The following is a 5,107-nucleotide window of genomic DNA, read 5'->3' as shown; positions in this document are numbered from 1 at the left end:
GTTAACCGCTTGGGTTGCAATCAGGTACGAAGAGAACTCCAAGAGCTGTTGGATGAGGGTACCATTGAGATTTTGCAGAATCGCAATGTTGATGAAGACGAACCTGAGGTTAATGTCATTTCACCAGTGTTCAAGCTGCCCGAGCCTGTTGTTATCCGTTACGATAGCAACAAGCCGAAGGTTTCTCCTTCGTTGGTCATTAAGCCTGCAGGCCCTGTGCCCTATTCCTCTGACCGAGCTGTGCCATTCAGATACAATCCTGTCGCTGTGCAAGATGGGGTAGAAATGCCTTTACCTTCAACTTCTGTGACCAACGTCGCTGATGTAAGTGGGTTGACCCGAAGTGGTCGTGTGTTTTCTGCGCCTCCTAAGGCTGTTGCTTCTGATACTGTTGAGCGTCCTGTAGGGACAGCTGTGAATATTCAGAATCAGGCACGTGATGTTGCCAAACCATCCTCCTCTGTACAAAAAACTCCCGTTTCTTCAGTTGGCCCGAGTGGCATTGTAGATGAAGAATCTGATGAGATGCTGAGGCTCATCAGGAAGAGTGAGTACAACGTTGTAGACCAGCTTCTACAAACGCCATCCAAGATTTCCATTCTTTCTCTGCTGCTGAATTCAGAACCCCATAGGGAGGCTCTGCAGAAAGTCTTGGATTTGGCGTATGTTGATCACAACGTCGCCATTGAGCAATTTGATAGTATTGTTGCAAACATTACCGCTTGCAACACTTTGAGCTTTTGTGACGCTGATCTCCCTGAGGAGGGAAGAGACCACAACATGGCTTTACATATCTCCATGAATTGCAAATCTGATGCCATGTCCAACGTGCTAGTGGACACTGGATCATCTCTAAATGTATTGCCAAAAACCACACTCTCCAGATTGTCATATCAAGGTCCTCCTATGAGGCAGAGTGGGGTTGTTGTGAAAGCATTCGATGGGTCGCGTAAGACCGTGATTGGGGAAGTTGATCTCCCAATCAAAATTGGACCAAGTGATTTCCAAGTTACCTTCCAGGTAATGGATATCCACCCATCTTATAGCTGTCTTTTAGGCAGACCATGGATTCACGAGGCTGGCGCCGTGACATCCACCCTACACCAGAAGCTGAAATTTGTGAAGAACAAGAAATTGGTTGTAGTAGGGGGAGAAAAGGCTCTCCTGGTTAGCCATCTGTCTTCTTTCTCGTATATTGACGCTGAGGACGAAGTTGGAACTCCGTTCCAAGCTTTATCTATTGATGAACCAATCGAGAAGAAGTCTCCTTTATTCACTTCCTACCGTGATGCGAAACTGGCCATTGAATGTGGTGCAGTTGCTGGTTTAGGGAAGGTGATCGAGCTTGAAGACAATAGATCCCGGGCTGGCATTGGCTACTGTTCTGGGGCATGTAATGAGCAAGGTTTGTTCACGAGTGGAGGATTCATCCATGATGATCAACCTGAGGAGGAAGCTGCTGCTATCTTGGAAGAGGATGCAGAGGACCTGAACAATTTCGTCATTCCTGGTGGTGTCTGCCACAATTGGGTCGCTGTAGATGTTCCTACGGTCATCCATAGATCAGAGTAATTGTTCACTTTGTTTGAAACCCTTCTCCCATGCCAAAAGGAGAAGTGATGACATTGTTGGCAAAGCATATATACAATGATGTTTTCATTCAATTAATGCATTGTTAAACATTTGTTTTTCCTTTGTTTTCACTTTTTGCTTTTGCATGAAATCAGTGATCACAAAAAACCCATAAAAACAAGAATAAAAGCAACCTTTTCATCTGCATAATGGTTTGTTTGTTTAAATTCTGAAGTTTTTCATTAACCAAAATCATTATGCAGGTTGATCCTAAAACCCATTGAACATAATGATCCAACGCCATCTCCCAATTTTGAATTCCCTGTATTTGAGGCAGAGGAAGATGACGTTGAGGGGATTCCTGACGAGATTACCCGTCTCCTTGAGCATGAAGAGAAGGTCATTCAGCCGCATCTCGAAGACTTGGAAATAGTCAACTTGGGGTCTGAGGATTGTGTTCGCCTGGTGAAGATTGGGGCACTTCTTGAAGGGTCTGTCAAGGAAGATTTGATCAGTTTGCTACGAGAATATTCAGATATCTTTGCTTGGTCCTATGAAGACATGCCGGGTTTAGATACAGATATTGTGCAACATTTCCTGCCTTTGAAGCCTGAGTGCGTGCCTGTGAAGCAGAACCTCAAAAGAACTCATCCAGATATGGCAGTGAAGATCAAAGAGGAAGTTCAGAAGCAAATTGATGCGGGGTTTCTGGTGACTTCTACATATCCTCAATGGGTGGCCAATATTGTTCCTGTTCCTAAGAAGGACGGAAAAGTCCGTATGTGCGTTGATTATAGAGATTTGAACAAAGCTAGTCCGAAAGATGATTTTCCTCTACCACACATTGATATGTTGGTAGACAATACAACCAAATTCAAAGTCTTTTCGTTTATGGACGGATTTTCCGGATATAATCAAATCAAGATGGCACCAGAGGATATGGAGAAGACAACATTCATCACACCTTGGGGAACATTCTGTTATCGAGTGATGCCCTTCGGTTTGAAGAACGCCGGAGCCACGTATCAACGAGCTATGACTACCTTGTTTCATGATATGATGCACAAGGAGATAGAGGTCTATGTTGATGATATGATTGCTAAGTCCCGAACGGAAGTTGAACATGTTAAGCATTTGTTGAAGCTTTTTCAGCGTTTGAGGAAGTTTAGACTTCGCCCGAATCCGAACAAGTGTACATTTGGAGTCCGTTCTGGCAAATTGTTGGGTTTTGTGGTAAGTGAAAGAGGTATTGAGGTTGATCCTGCAAAGGTCAAAGCAATACAAGAGATGCCTGCACCCAAAACTGAAAAGCAAGTCCGAGGTTTTCTTGGCCGCTTGAATTACATTTCCATGTTTATATCCCACATGACGGCCACATGTGCGCCGATATTCAAGCTCCTCCGGAAAGATCAGTCTCATGATTGGACCGAGGATTGCCAGAAAGCTTTCGACAGTATCAAAGAATATCTGTCTGAACCTCCGATATTGTCTCCGCCTGTGGAAGGAAGACCTCTGATTATGTATTTAACAGTTCTTGAAGACTCGATGGGTTGTGTACTCGGTCAACAAGATGAATCAGGGAAGAAGGAATTTGCTATATACTACCTCAGTAAGAAGTTTACTGATTGTGAGTCTCGGTACTCTATGCTTGAGAAGACGTGCTGTGCTTTGGCTTGGGCTGCTAAGCGTTTACGCCAGTACATGATAAATCATACAACTTGGTTGATATCCAGAATGGATCCGATTAAGTATATCTTCGAGAAGCCTGCTTTAACTGGGAGGATTGCCCGTTGGCAGATGTTGTTGTCTGAGTATGATATTGAGTATCGAGCTCAGAAAGCTATCAAAGGTAGTATCTTGGCTGACCATTTAGCGCACCAGCCGATCGAAGATCATCAGTCTGTTCAGTATGACTTCCCTGATGAGGAAATTCTGTATTTGAAGATGAAAGATTGCGATGAGCCTACACTTGATGAAGGTCCGGAACCTGGTTCCAGATGGACGATGGTGTTTGATGGCGCTGTTAATCAATATGGAAACGGAATTGAGGCAGTGATCATTACTCCTCAAGGTTCGCACATTCCGTTTACAGCAAGGCTAACTTTCAAATGCACGAATAATATGGCTGAGTATGAAGCCTGTATTATGGGACTTGAAGAATGTATTGACTTGAGAATCAAGCATCTTGATGTGTATGGTGATTCGGCCCTGGTTGTTAATCAGATCAAGGGTGAATGGGAGACGAATCAACCAAGTCTCATCCCATATAGAGATTATGCAAGGAGGATTTCAACATTCTTCACAGAAGTTGAATTTTATCACATTCCTCGAGAGGATAATCGGATGGCAGATGCTCTTGCTACGCTTGCTTCCATGATTGTGGTCAGACGGTGGAATGATGTCCCCAATATTACTGTGATGCGTTTGGACAGACCAACTCACATATTTGCGATCGAAGAAGTGAAAGATGACAAGCCTTGGTATTTTGATATCAAGAATTTCCTCCAGAACCAGGTCTACCCGCCTGGGGCATCTGTGAAAGATAGGAAAACTTTGAGAAGGTTGTCAGGCAGTTTCTACCTCAGTGGTGAAGTGCTGTATAAGAGAAATTTTGATATGGTTTTGCTCAGATGCGTGGATAGACACGAAGCAAACCTGTTGATGACTGAGGTCCATGAGGGTTCATTTGGTACTCATTCCAATGGACATGCCATGGCTAAGAAGATGTTGAGAGCAGGCTACTATTGGCTGACAATGGAGTCTGACTGTTGCAAGTATGTGAAGAAATGTCACAAGTGTCAAGTTTATGCGGATAAGATTCATATTCCTCCGACACTTCTGAATGTGATTTCATCACCATGGCCTTTCTCTATGTGGGGAATCGACATGATCGGCATGATTGAGCCGAAAGCGTCCAACGAACACCGGTTTATTCTCGTAGCAATTGATTACTTCACCAAATGGGTTGAAGCCGCTTCGTACGCGAATGTAACCAGGCAGGTGGTTGTGAAGTTTATCAAGAATCAGTTGATTTGCCGTTATGGTGTGCCAGAGAGAATCATTACTGATAATGGATCTAATCTGAATAATAAGATGATGGATGAGTTGTGCGCTGAATTCAAGATTGCACACCATAATTCCTCTCCCTACAGACCTAAGATGAATGGGGTTGTTGAAGCTGCTAATAAGAATATCAAGAAGATTATCCAGAAGATGACTGTCACGTACAAAGATTGGCATGAGATGCTGCCATTTGCTTTGCATGGATATCGTACATCTGTACGCACTTCAACAGGGGCAACCCCTTTCTCTCTTGTTTACGGCATGGAAGCTGTTCTCCCAGTAGAGGTGGAGATCCCATCAATAAGAGTCTTGATGGAAGCCAAGTTGACTGATGTTGAATGGATTCAGAGTCGTTATGACCAATTGAATTTGATTGAAGAGAAGCGGTTAACTGCCATGTGTCATGGTCAGTTATATCAGCAGAGAATGAAGAAAGCATTCGATAAGAAGGTCAAGCCTCGTGTGTTCCGAG

The sequence above is a fragment of the Lathyrus oleraceus genome, chromosome 1 (assembly GCF_024323335.1).
Source record: "Lathyrus oleraceus cultivar Zhongwan6 chromosome 1, CAAS_Psat_ZW6_1.0, whole genome shotgun sequence".
Taxonomy (NCBI): Eukaryota; Viridiplantae; Streptophyta; class Magnoliopsida; order Fabales; family Fabaceae; genus Lathyrus; species Lathyrus oleraceus.
The sequence above is the reverse complement of the archived record's forward strand: the minus strand, read 5'-3'. Positions refer to the sequence as shown.